The sequence below is a fragment of the Paroedura picta genome, chromosome 6 (assembly GCF_049243985.1).
Source record: "Paroedura picta isolate Pp20150507F chromosome 6, Ppicta_v3.0, whole genome shotgun sequence".
NCBI classification, from domain to species: Eukaryota; Metazoa; Chordata; class Lepidosauria; order Squamata; family Gekkonidae; genus Paroedura; species Paroedura picta.
In genome coordinates, this window is record NC_135374.1 from 83,152,355 (window position 1) to 83,167,191 (window position 14,837).

At 43.6% G+C, this 14,837-nt stretch overlaps 1 protein-coding gene and 1 long non-coding RNA gene across 3 annotated transcripts in view; both read right to left on the bottom strand.

Annotated features, from left to right (window-relative positions):
- Positions 1-14,837, bottom strand: part of LOC143840168 (uncharacterized) — a 75,412-nt gene that overhangs the window by 24,147 nt on the left and 36,428 nt on the right. The gene's annotated exons all lie outside the window — the stretch shown is intronic.
- CD99 (CD99 molecule (Xg blood group)) overlaps positions 1-14,837 on the bottom strand; it is a 39,946-nt gene that overhangs the window by 24,147 nt on the left and 962 nt on the right. The window lies entirely within an intron of this gene.

The window sequence follows — 14,837 nt, forward strand, 5'->3', positions numbered from 1 at the left end:
GGACTGGGAACTCTGGTTCCTAAGCAAACTTGCACATTCTAGAGGATAAGCAGATTTCAGAAAGCTGCATCTCATCTCTGTGTTAGAGGAAATACAGGGAATTATCCTCGCACAGAGAGCAAGATTCATATAGAGATTATCGACAGTGGATATCACCAAGTATATCACCAAGTACAATGTAGTGTTGGTTAAAGTACCAGATTAGGATCTGGGAGATCCAGGTTCAAATCCCCATTCTGCCAAGCACTCTCTGGGTTATCTTGGGCCACTAACACATTCTCATCCTAGCTATCTTTCAGGGTTATTGTGAGGATAAAATGAATGAAAGGAGAATAATGTAAAACACTTCATGTCCCCCATTGTAGAGAAAGATGGGCAATAAATAGAAGATAGGTTGGGTTTTACACCCTGTTTTTAACTGCCTGAAGAAGTTTCAAAGTAAATTACAATAACCTTCCCTTCCTCTCCACACAACAGACACCCTGACCAATTATGAATGGTGGCAGACACACTGGGCTGTCACTGGTTTCCAGTTACCCTGCCACTTCCTGTGTACTAACAGGGGAAGAATTCCCCATGCACACATGGTCTGCCCTGGAGTTGTGCATGCACATGCACTACTCCAGGGCAGAAAGGTTCTGCCATGCCCCACCATGGTGGCAGGGGGGGGGGTTCCCTGCATGACAGTGGGGGAAAGCGATGCCCTGTTTGGCTCAGTAGCACCATGAAGTGCCATGACGTCAAACGGGGTATTTCATGTCCCTGCTGGGACACCGTAGGTGGAGGATTAAGTCTGTATGCACTGGCATAGCTGTTGATGGCACCCATAGTAGAAAAGGGAATGCTAAAAAAAATCAGTATTCCCTTACCACGGGGCTTCGGAGGCCCTAAATTGGGCTAGGGCCAGGAGGGAGCCAGGCTGACAGCAACGTCTTGGGGCAGTGGGAATTTGCTCTGCTTCCATGTGAGTGCTGCCCTGGCTTATACCCACCTGTGCATAATCAGTCCCTGTGAGGTAGGTGAGGTTGAGAGAGCTCTGATAGGACTGCTCAATCAGAGCAATATTATCAGGGCTGTGATGAGACTAAGGTCACCCAGCTGGCTTCATGTGGAAGAGCAGGGAATCTGATCCGGCTCACCAGATTAGAAATAACCGCTCTTAATCCCAACACCAAGATATCTCTCTCCATTGTCTTCCATCACCTCTTGGGGATGGCCCTGTTGTACCAAGCATGAACTAAATTTATATTCTAATGTCCACTTTAAGCTTCTAAAAAATTGTTTAGAAACAAATGCAGCTGTCATTTACAAATCGGCACTATGTCTAGATACTAGCAATGGATTCCAGACCTATGAAGCCCAGCTGGCACTGAAGAACATGTTGCAATGACCTGCTTTTTTATCACCAATCAAAAAGGAAAAACAACAAAGTTAGAATAATACCAACTGATATTCTTCTGTTTCTCCTAGAACATAAAGAATTACTATGAAGTAGTATGCTGGTCCTTTATGTTAAAAGCTGAGTGAAGGTACACAAATTTACTTTTATTACTTCTTTAATAATTATTACTATCAAAAAAGATTTCCCCCCAAAAGAATATTTTCACAATTTTCTCTAATCTGCAGTTTACAAACCATTCTACAAAATCATTTTCCTTCCATTATTATCAATTTCCTTTCACAACACTGGAAATGCAAATTCACACCAAATAGCAAAACAATAGAATTGTGTAAAAATTGTTTTAGAATAGCACAAGCCAATGCTTGAAGGAATCCGGATAGGAATTCACATTCTGCTGGGAGCTCTCACAGGCAGACAGGCAGAGAGTTAGCAGGCTGCAGCACTTAACTCTTTGTCTCTCTACTGATTCTTCTCTGCAAACACTCCTTATAGATCTTTAAAAAAAAATCATTCCTCAGTCAAACTCTGAAACAGAAAGCAAAAGTAACTATGAGGGGACAATCATGACTGAGGCAGGGAAATTTGCAAGAGAGAAGCAAGCAAAGAGTTAATCAGTATCCCTCCACCCCAGCATGATTCTGCCCTCAATGTGCCTCACCTACCCACTCTTCCCCTGTATTATTTTGGGAATGCAAAATGCAGTTTTGTCTTCCTGGATAGATTATGAAAGCTTATAGTAGCAAAGCACAAAGCCCACTGCATTCTTTACCAAACAGTCAGCAATTAGAGTGATGCCAATTTTCTTCAAATCACTATATTTTCGAAAGTTTTTTTTATACTAGAACTGTGCTCTTCAGCTCAAAATCAAACTGCTCACAGAATTAAATTTAACAGATTCTCGTTCAATATTAGATTTGCTCCATTCACATCATGCTCTTACTCCTGCCTTCCTTTAAAATAAGTAGAAAGTATACAGTGTTTTTACAAATACGCAGGTGAACAGGGCAGATCAGGCCTTTTGTCTACAGCTCAAACTCTACTATTGAGATATTTAAGATGCAATAAGTTCTTGATGGCTCTCCTTTACTCATTTATTTGCAATGTTTATATACCACTTTTCCTGAAATAACCACAAAAGGATTCCAAATCAACCTTTGTTTTTTCTGCTATCAAGTCACGGCCAACATGGCAATCCTGTAGGGGTTTCAAGGTAAGAGATGCTCTGATGTGGCCTGCCACTGCCTGCAGCCGTGTCATGACCCTGATATGCCTTGGTGGTCTCTCATCCAAATACCGGCCAGAGCTGACCCTACTTACCTTCAAGGTCTGACATGATGAGGCAAGCCTGGGCTATCCAAGCCAAGGTCCAAGCCAATATACAATATCCAACAATAAAAAAACAACTTTCTAAAACTAGAACAAAGTTTGATCCCATTGGCACCTTTAAGACCAATGACATCCCACTGGACTCAAACTATGTTCTGCTGCTTCAGGCCATGGCTACCCACATGAATCTATCCTAAAAGCTAGTGAAAGAGTACATTATAACAACCACGTTCAGCCTACGGCCCTTTCTGCCTTGTACTCGCCCCCCCCCCCCCGAAATGCAGGAGATGATATAGTCCTGAGTTATTTTGTAGCCCATTCTTTGGGATGTAGCACCCATTAAAAAAAAAATTCTTGCTCAAACTGAGGCTGTCCTGTCTCTTCTTATCGTGGTGCTAGGATCCCTCATCAGGAGAATAGGATTACTAAGGCCAACATGACCTTGAAGGGAGGAATAAAAGGGGCTGTTCTAGCATGCCAGGGAAAAAGGAAGCAAGTACCTCCCCAGGCTGGGAAGATGTTCTGGGAGAGTTGGAAAAACAGGGTGGTTGCAATCCAATCTCCTCTTCATTTTAATGTCTACCTGAGCTCCTTATGCTTCACAGTAGACTTACTGGTGGGGCCAGCTTCTGGGGATAACCCTCTGCTATTATGATGAGAACAGGACATCATAGTCAGCATCAAAATCTTTGGAGCAAGGATAGCCAGCATGGTGTAGTGGTTAAGAATGGAATCTTCTAATCTGGTAAACTGGGTTTGATTCCCTGCTCCCCAAATGCAGCCAGCTGGGTGACCTTGGGCTCATCACAGCCCTGATAGTGCTATTCTGACTTAGCAGGCTTTCAGAGGCTCTCTCAGCCTCACCTACCTCACGGGTTGTCTTTTGTATGGAGAAGAAGGGAAGGCAATTGTAAGCTGCTTTGAGACCCCGAGAAGTAAAAAGTGGCGTATAAAAACCAACTCTTCTTCCTGTAATTACTGGAATGAGATGCAGTTGCATCTGAAGAGCTTCCTTCTGAAAGGTGGACTGAGATTCCCATTGAGCCCCAATATGTCTACTGTGACTGGTACAATAGTAAAAGCTTGTTCTCATCTTGACTGTAGCCTATATAGGTTTCATAGTTCATCAGCTTCTTCTTCCATAATCCTCATTGGTTGCCTTTTCTTCTCTTCAAAAGTGGGGTGCACATTATGGGGAGTGAGTATATTTTTTTTTATTGAGGCAAGTGGGTTATTTGTTATTCATGCAGTTCTATGAACAAAAGCAAACAAAAACATGTTGTTGTATTTTGCTGACAAAAGTTCAAGGCCTTTTAAATAATGGAGTCCAGCAAACATCTGCCATGCATTTCCCAACAGCTTATCTTCTTACAAGGACACTGTCAGTGTCTACTGGTCTTTTGACACAGTTCGTGTGGTCATCAGGAACTACATTAAAGACAACAATGGCATAGTTGTTGACTGGTGAAATACAGAGGCTTGACACTGTATTTATGTATATTTAACTTTACTTCTTAACCCTTCTTACCTCGTAGCCCCAAGTGTGGTGGTGGCGTAGTTAGTGGCGGTGGGTGCACGCACTCGGGCTGCGTGCACACGCACTCGGGCTGCGTGCACACGCACTACAGCAGTATGCGTGCACAGGAGCAGAACAGTCAGGCAGCATGGAGGCAACCATTGCAATGGTTCTGCTGCCACCTGCCGCCGGCCACTGCAGCTTGTGGCCACAGCCACTGCAGCTACCAACCTGGGGACCCCAAAGAAGGGGCCAGGTGACCCCAAATGGGGTCACAACCCCTAGGTTGAGAACCGCTGTTTTAGAATGTTCAGCAAAGGGAACTTTTAAATCCTGGCTCTTAGTTACAGCAGTGCATTTAGATGTGCCTGCATAAAACTTTGACTTAGAGAAAGTGATGTTAATAGTAAGGTGACCAGATTTTAACATTGGTAAAGCGGGACACCACTGACAAGGGGGGTTCTTGATTAAAAATTTGGTCTATATGGAACAACAAAATTTTTCATAGAATGCATAGAACACAAATATATATATATATTTAATTTCAACATAAGTACAATTTGCCAGGTGCCCGCAGATGTCCCTCCAAAAGTGGGACAATTTGGTCACCTTAGTTAATAGAGAGAAATATTCTGGAATCTTCCCAGCCAATGGTTATATATTAAAGGAGATGGAAGAGCATATTTTGTGTGCTTCAGCTACTAAAGTTTGATGGAATGTGTAACTTGAAAATATAAAATAAATTTTGTAGCAAATAAATGATGACTGTGGAATGCAGGTCCTAGATTCAATCCCTGGCATCTCCAGTTAAAAGGATGCGGCATCAGATTATGTGAAAGACCTGTGACCCCGCAAAATCATTGCCAATCTGAGTAGACAATTCTGACTTTGATGGACCGTGGGTCTGATTTAACAGAAACCACTTCTTGTGTGTTCATATATCTGACCTAATATGCTACTTCATTTAGTTAGAGTAGGTCTACTGGTGCATAAAGATACAGAGCTAAACACTGGAAACACTTATCTCTCCAAAAGGAGCATAACAGGATTTTTGGATGTGAACAAAATTCATTGTACAAAAACCTTTCCTGTTTATCCAGAGCTGCTGAATTCATACTCAGAGTTCATACAATATAAAAACGAACAGGGGAGGGAAGAGGTGAGGCCTCCAATGTAAAACAAAAGCCAAAGAATAATCAATCCATTCAGAGTGAGTCCAGATAATTTCCAATGGTTGACAGACAGGCAGGGTGGAATTAGCATGCAATCTAATTAACAACAGTCCTACTAGGATGAAGAAATTGTGGGGCCACATTACATGTGTGGGTTCCTGGGAGAATCCACAAGAAAGGTCTCCACTAACAGTTTCAGAAGCGATATCTTTAAGGCACTGGTTTGGTTCTTGACAAACCTCGTCAAGTGTTCTACCAAAGAATGAAAAAAACTGCAATCTGTGAAATTACATGATGAGAATAATGGTGCTACATCTCCTTGCTGATTAGAAGAACCAGGGCCACAGGCAGTATTTCATCATCAGACAGAATATAACTAAAGGGTAAAACACTCTTGGTTAGGTTTGGAGTCCTACACCTTCTCAACAATCACTCTTATTTATCAGCCTGGTGCCTAGAGGGGATTTGCCAGCAGCCAAAAAAGGCAGTGACAGTATCTGCAGATCTGTAATGCTTACTAAGTATTTCCTCTGTTCCCGCTGACAAACTGTAACTTAATGAAGAACATGTACATAACATCAAGTCAGCATCTGACAAAAGTGTGTTGCTGGTGCTTGCTTACACATAGTTTTATTGTTATTGCTACTAATGATAAATTCTCAGGACAGGTAACAACATGGATTAAACAAACAATGTAATTATAAAATCGTACATAAATACCATAAAACATTCTATTTCCATAGCTCCCAACTAATTCAAGTTTGGGGGTGGGTCAGACCTTTAGAGCAGGGGTAGTCAACCTGTGGTCCTCCAGATGTCCATGGACTACAATTCCCATGAGCAAACGCTGGCAGGGGCTCATGGGAATTGCAGTGGAGGACCACAGGTTGACTACTCCTGCTTTAGAGGGTAGATCTTCTCTCAGTTGCAGCAGTGAGGATAGCACTTCTTGAAGGTCTATCAGGGCCCCGACCGTAGGCCTAGTCTAACAGGTCTGTCTTGCAGGCCCTGTGGAACTGGCTAAGGTCCCACAGGGCCCTGATCTCTCTTCCACCAAGTTGGGGCCAAGGCCAAAAAAGCCCTGGCCCAGGTTGAGGCCAATGTCGCCTCCTTTGGGCTGGGGATCCTGAGCAGGTTTTGGTCAGCTGATCATAATGACCTTTGAGGGATTCAGTAGAAAAGGTAGCCCTGAAGATACTCTGGTCCCAGACCATTTAGGGCTTTACAGATATGTTGTCTAAATAACTTGTTCCTTACATATGTTTGCTCACTAATAAATTCCACTATAATCAATGGAAAATAAATTTGCACATGATTTCAGTCATAGATTATAAATAGTAAACTGCAGGACCATGGCAAATGCCAAGCTATCCAGGCTGATGGTTTCATCTCAAAAAGTTATTTTCCCCATGTACTCTGCACTCTTTGGCCCAACCCTCATGAAGGTTTACATTTATATGCCATGAAAAATTTTTTACGTCAATCCAACATACTATGAGCTAAAGGGGCTTAAACAATAACCCCAGCAATATAAAGATAGAGAAGCAGCAGAACAAGCAATTCACTAACTTGCAAAATAAAAAGGTTTAATCATCATAAATGGCCCAAAGTAGGCCATTTATTTTATCTGCCTGGAAAGGATAGCCCTAAATAGAGACCACTGCAGTAGTCCAGTCCAAAGTATAATAGTCCAATCTGAAGCATGGAACACTGTGGCTAGATCTGGCTGAACCAGAATTGGCTGCAGCCGATGCACCAGCCAAAGCTGTGCAAAAGTACCACTGCAGCCACCTGGTTTTCAAAAGTGACCTCTGTTTCAAGCAACACTCCCAAGCTGTGCGCTGGGTTTTCAAGGAAAGTGTAGCCCGGTGCAAGACAGGAGAGATTCCCAACTCCCTGGTCTGCCTTTCCACCAACCCCGAGTACCTCTGTCTTGCCATGATCAAATTTCAATTTGTTCACCCTCATCCAGGCTGTGACTGGCTCCAAGCACCCATTCAGATCATCAACAACATTCTTGGAATTAGGTGGAAAGCTAAGGTAAAACTGGGTGTCATCTGCATACTGGTGAATCCACAAACTGTATCTCCTCCTGATGATCTCTCCCAGTGGCATCGTATAGATATGAAATAGTATGGGGGAATAACATAAAACCCTGTGGGATGGCCACATAGCACAGAAGGAACCCCCTAACACTACCTTCTGAGCCCAAACTCCAGATAGGACTTGAACAATGTAACATGGTGTACCTTAGTACCAGTGCTGAGAGACAGCTCAGTAGGATGCTATGTTCAGTAGAACCAACAACCACTGAGAGATCTAGGAGAACTAGTAGGGTCACATTCCCCCTGTCTAGATCTCATCAAGCAAGACAACCAAAGCGGTCTCTGCTCCAAATCCTGGCATGAAGCTAGACAGAAATGGACCCCAAAAAAGCAGTCTTCATTGTCAGCATGCAAGTGAGTATTTTGTATATTAATCACAAAGTTCCTTGATGATCACTTACGCCATACAAAACTTAGCACCTAGACATTGGCCCTGACTGGCTCTGTGTGGGCAAGCCTGTTCAAAATAGTTGATTGGATTTGTATTTATTGACATGAAAGCTAATATTGCAATATTTTATTTTCACTTTATACATACCCCCACCTTCCTCCGTAATGGGGATCCCAAAGTGGCTAATATCCTTCTCTTCCACTTTATTCCCGCCACAGCCCCATGAGGTAGGTGAGGCTGAAAATGCGTTATTGGCCCTAAGCTACCCACTGAGCTTCCGTGGCAGAGTGTAGATTTCAACCTGAGTTTCCCAGATAGAATCCACCACCCACCGGAAGACAGTGTGAATTTATGATTCATGTACACAAAAGAGTAAGGAAAGGAATTTTGAAAAGTTCTCGACAATCTAAAGTTATTTCCCCATGGATTTGGTTAGCAGATGGCAGAGTGAGTGAGGAATAGGCCAAAATTTCAGCATTCAGTCTATTTTTCAAAAATCTACACATATAAGAAAATAAATTTCAGTTCTAAAAGAAATATTCTCAAAGTTGCTTTTGGGCAGAGAACTTTTTTGAATTCAAAAGTGTTCAGCTGTTGTGTTAAAGTGATAATCAAGAAATTTCTCTTGTTATGCTAAAATTTATGAAGGAAGAATACACAACTGATGTTTAGTCTCCTTTCACATCTTAATAGGATGCTTTTGCACCAAGGACTTCCTGCATTTCTGCCCCCCAACCAGTGCTTTTTTCATTATTCCACACAACAATGTCCTATATTCGTACAGAGATAGTTAACAGCAGTCCATTCTTACTGTTATGTTGCTATGTTGCTGCTCTGGTTGCTGTGCTGATCCATGTGTCATTCTCCTTCAGGACACTCCCTGTGCCAAACATCCCAGGTATTGAATGTATGGGCCTGGGATGGGACTCATGTGAGAGCCTGGCCATCTGGTTGATGCACTGCCCACCTAATGCACCAACAGATGTCCTGCTGAGTCTCCTGGAGGCAGCAGCTGCTGGGCATTGCAGTACCTCAGGACAATTGTCCTGGGGGACCAACATCCTCATTGATGTGCTTATCCCAGTCAGAATTTGGATCTGGTGTCCTCCATGGCAACACTAGGGTTCTTCTCATAGTTAGTAACTAGGCTTGTGCGATTCGGCCGCTTCGGCAGCCATTCCCTCCGGGCACACCCAGCGCCGCGTGGGGGGGGAAGGGCGGTGCTGGCAGTGGCGTGACAGCGGGCGCAACCACGCAGGCACGGAATTCCACGCAACCACGCTGCGCCCGGAGGGAACGGCCACCGAAGCAGCCGAATCGCACAAACTTATTTGTAACTGGCCCCATCCACCACACAGTACACAACCTGGATTTGATTTTTGGCACAGGGTTGGATGTTCATCTGGTGGCTATTAATAGAATGCCATAATCAGACTGACTCGCTCTGAAGACCCAGCTCCACATACCAGCCATATCCCATATAGGCAGGGGGTGCTTTTATGCTCACCTGCAGAGACTTATGGATCTGGCAGGTTTCCCGAATGTTCTGCAGGACCCAATGGCTTCCAGAGACTCAGTTGGTGACTGTCAGCAAAGATTATTGGCTACTATCGATGAGACTGTATCCCAGCATACTCCCCATTCCCATCTTAAGCTAGCCCTTTGGTATACTGGGGAGTTATATGAAAAGAAACAGGAACTGAGACAACCAGAGTGAGTTTGGAGGAAGAGGCACAACAGAGTCTCAAGAACACCTTATAGGATGCTTATGAGAACCTATGAGATTACCATGAAAGTCACAAAGAGGGAGCACTTTGCAGCTTCCATTGCATCTGCCAGCTCACACCTAGCGCAATTGTTTTGGGTCACTTACTGCTCTAGAAAATTGACAATCCAAATGTAGTCAACTGGATATTAGCTGTGAGGCTTTTGCAATCTTTTTTGCAGAAAAGACCTTGGGACTCCGTTGTGACCTTTCTCCAACTATTTATATAGTAAGTGAACTGGAGTCCCCTTGGCCATCTCTGGCTGACAGCTTTAGGGGACTCACGCAGGCTGATGTGAGTAGGGTGCTTGCATCAGTGAGGCTGACCACTTACCCACTAAATCCCTGTCCCTTGTGGCTTGTAAAAGTGGGCAACAAGAGGACTGGGAAACCACTCCAGTAAATAATGAACCTGTACCTAGTATCAGGGACATTGCCTGAGAGAGGTGGTGGCATAATCCTTGCATCCTTCATTAGACATGCAGAATTTCCAATTACCAGCCAGTCTCACACTTAGCAATTCTAAACAAGGTGATTGAATGTGCAGCTGCGGGTCAACAATAGGCATTCCTAGAAGAAACATCAGTCCTGAGTCCATTTTGAACAGGCTTCCAATCAGGTAATGGGGTGGAAACAGCTTTGATCACTCTTACAGGCGACCTCTGGAGGCAGTGGGATTGAGGTGGGTCAGTTCTGCTGGCATTATTGGATCCTACAGCAGCATCTGACAGTTGATCATGAGCTCACAGCTCACTGCTTTGCTGATGTGGGGATATGGGGGTCAGTCCTAAAATGGCTGATCTCCTTCCTCCAAGGAAGGAGGGTAGCAACTGAGGAGAATCAGTTGCACCAATGTCCAACCCCTTACAGAGTGCCACTTTCCCCAATGTTATTTATTTAACATCTATATGCAGCCTCTTCCACAGCTGGTCCAAGGATATGGGCTGGGATGTCATCAATACGCTGATGACACCCAGCTCTATCTGTTAATAAGTGGCTGACTGGACACACACACCAACTTTATTGACTGAGTGCTTGGAGGCCATGACTGGATGATTCTTTCAGAGTTACCTGAAGCTAAATCTCTCAAAGACAGAGGCCCTGTGACTGGGGTAGAAAAGACCAGAATAGGAAGCACACCTTTCCTGTCTTGACGGAGTGCAGTTAACAACTTTGCACTCCACCAAGAATCTGGAAGTGATCTTTGATGCCTCCCTTTCTATGAAGACTTGGGTCACGAATGTAGCATGCCAGGCATTTTACCACTTTTACCAAGCAAAGCCACCAGTACCCTACCTGGTCCCCGAAGACCTAGCCACAGTGATCCACGTGACAGTCATCTCCAAACTAGGCTACTGTAATTTACTCTGTGTGGATCTATTCTTGGTTTTGACCCAGAAATTACAGCTTGTGCAAAATGCAGCAGCAAGGGTCTTTACGAGGACCCCCTAGAGGGTACATATCTGACCTGCCCTATGTCAGCTGCACTGGTTACCACTCTTGTTCCAGATCAAGGTGTTGATCTTAAAAGCTTCACATGCTCTGGGCCCTGCGTACCTGCGGGACTGGCTCTTTCAGTATTCCCCCAGAAGAGCATTACACTCTGCCAATTCCAATTTATTGGAGATCCCTGGCTCTAGAGAAATCCATCTTGCCTCGAACAGGGCCAAAAAGGCCCTGGCTCCTGCCTGGTAGAAGAAGTTGCCAGTAGAGATCTGGACCCTAACAGAACTAACAAAGCTCTGCAGCACCTGTAAAATGGCACTCTTCCACCAGGCCTATGATTAAGGCCAGACCGAATTAAGAACTACGGGCCTCCTTCCCTGACTCCCCCCCATTCCATGTCCATCCCTTCTTCTCCAAAGTTGGTTTCCCCATGCCTGTGGGATTATAACATGCCTGTAGACAAGGCACTCAGAAAAGCACAGGGGCTATGTGGAAGCAGTAATTGGAATGTTAAGAATTTTAAATTGTTTTACATTTTAAGATGTTTTTTATGTAGTATGTGTTGTGAGCTGCCCTGAGCCCACATGCGTAGAGGGGCAGTCTAGAACTGCGCTCCGACTCGGCAACTCTAACTTAGCTGCTGGCAGGGGCAGCATGCCCGCACGTACATGCATGCGTGCAGAAACACAACAGTTGGGGCAGCATGGAGGCAGCCACTGCCATGGCTCCTCCTCCGTCACCCATTGCTGCCTGCTACCGCCACCTGCTGCCACTTGCAGCCGTCCCTGCTGGGTGTTGCCAATGCTGCCAGGCAACCCCAACTGGGGTCGGAACCCCAGGGTTGAGAACCACTAGTCTGGAAGTGGCCTAGAAGAACCACTGGACTAGAATAAACTTCCTTGAGAGGTGGTGGGTTCTCCATCTTTGGAAAATTTTAAACAGAGGCTAGATAGCCATCTGATGGAGAGGCTGATTCTGTGAAGGCTCAAAGGGGTGGCAGGTTACAGTGGATGAGTGATAGGGTTGTGAGTATTCTGCATAGTGCAGGGGGTTGGACTAGATGACCCAGGAGATCCCTTCCAACTCTATTATTCTATGATTCTATGATTCTAAGTATGCATAAATAAATAAATAAATAAATAAATAAATAAATAAATAAATAAATAATTTCCACATTTAAAAAAATTGCTTTGTTTTAAACTTGTTTTAAAGTAACTTGGTTGTTTTCTACGCAAGACACTATCAGCACAAGAAGTGTAACTGACGGACTTCAGGAAAGGTGAGTCAGTTACTCTGTTCTCTTACTTAAAATCAAGAAATTAACATAACAGAAGAGAATTGCATAGCTTTTAGAAAGGGGGGAGGGGATCCTTGAAGTCTTTGCAAATATGAGTGCAGGTTTTTTTTTCCTGTCCGGTATTATTCATGCTCATGGGTTTCTTTTTTTAAAAAAAAGGAAGAGGAAAAAAGGAAGGGATTACCCACAGCTCAGCCTATTGTTTAGGGAAGGGATTGCCAGAGGTGTCTAGACATATGTAGAGGGTTTTTTAAAAATGTTTTTAAAGGTATTGAATTATTTCTATGCATCATAACACATGCTTCCCAAAACAAAACAAAAAAAGTTAGAATAAGGTAGGCAGAGAACCCTGACGGTAACATGAGAACAGTTGGGGGGGGTGTCTTCTGTACACATCAAGGCACAAAAGGGAAACTGTGGCTAACAATGCAGAGAAAACAGGTTACCTTGGGATCTGGCATCTCCTCTGTAAAGATGATTTCACAAAGAACTGCATCAATAATAAGATTATCAAAGCAACTCACTTTGGTGTAGAAGCACCAATTAATAGGCATGTTCCCCAAAATCAAGTCTTGTCAAAATACTGTTTAATTGCTCAGTTGTGTGCTTAAGTGTCATTGGTGGACTGGGATTTACCCAGGCCAGTGACTTCAACTAACATAAATTACAAACCTCCGAATTTCTATATAAACCCTGATTAATCCTCTTCTTGGTTATCCATAGCCTTCCTATACAGCTAGGTCTGTGGCAATGAGTCTTTGAGGAAATGCTACTCAACAAATTCTAGTTTATGAATTCTGGCATCAAAACGAATCGCAACGAATACAAACTACACAAACCCCAGGGGGGTTTTTTTAACTATCTCCATTTGGACAACACAGCTGAACAAACTAGCAGTTATAAACCTTAGGTTATCAAGAGGTATGAATGCAGTCCGTGTGTTAAAAAGTCACCAGGAAATTATTCTAAGCCACTATTCAAATCCTTAACAACATGTACAGAATCTAAACCAAAAAATGCACATCCCCTCTTCCTTTTCTCTCTCTTCAGCAAGGTTCTCTGATTGTGGCCAATAAAAGTAAATCAAATTACTGGTTTTAATGCTGAAAATACAAGGGTTGGTTACTCTTTCAAGCTGCTGCTCTGAGTCAGAGGAACAGCCAGACAGAACCATGATGCAGAGGTCACAGAATCCGACTAGGGTCTGGTCTGAACCCCCACTCTGCCCTGGAAGCTTGCTGGACTAGGCATGTCTTTCCCCTACAGAAATACCACTTCCAGATAGGAAGGGGTCAATATCTGTACACTGCAATAAATAAAGTGCTTGTCTATTGCCACCCACTCAGAGTTCTGTGTAATTCTTTGTGCTAAATTGTGTACATATTTTCCCTAAAGGAGATTATTCAGTGCAGGAAAAATATTACGCCTTGAGCATTTCCCATGTCCAGGAATGGTGGGATGTCAGCATCATGTGGATGGTTCCAGCTACTCCCATGCTCATAATGTATTTCCTTCAAATAAGACATAATGTATTACTTCAATATTTGAAGGAGTCAAATAGCCTACTACTGTACTTATAGTTCCAAAACCAACAGATATAAAAATCACACACACACACCCCAAAGCCTGTGTCTGCCACTTTTAAGCAAGACGATTAGTAAGCCAAATGTGGAATGCCAAGAGTTTTGATTGGTTTGGCCTCATCCACTTCCCTCTTGAAAAGTGAAAGAATCAAAGCAGGTAAGTCTAGTACAAACATATGAACCTTTCCACCGGTTCATACCTAGGCAATACTAGACATAGCTAGAAGATCTATGATCAGGATCTCCCATTATTAAAAAAAAAAAAATGTTAAAAGCAGCCAAAGAGGTGGAGCCTCTTCCTGGTGGACTCTTTCCCTTAGGCCACTTCCAGCACATAAATGCCCTTCCTTCTCAGCGACTCAAGTGAAAAACATCTGGGAAGCATAATGGACATCAACCAAACAGCCCTTATCTCTGCCCTTCCCTAGTGCCATTCCTGCCCCCACCTTCTTTTTTGCATTTTACAAACCACTGAGATCCTAATCAAGATTTATCAAGCCGGGTCCAGTTTGAGCCTAATTCAGTGGGAAACTAAAGGGAAGGGAAGACGAGTTGTTAACAGGAAGGCTTATCTTTCTATATCCATCTCAAAATCAAAATATTTTAGCAAGTTCTGAAGCCCGGAGTGAACTGCAGCAGAAGCATTTCAGATGGACTTTCCCAAGGACATAGACCTTGGCAACAATTCAAACAATGGCTAGCATCTGCCCCAAAAACTCCTTTGTTAAAAGAGAACATACTTCTCCAGGTCCCATCAAGTGGTTTTGATTGGTCCTGTTCATGTGCATGAATGGACAAGTATACTAGTGCCTGCTGTTTAAACTATGGAGGGAG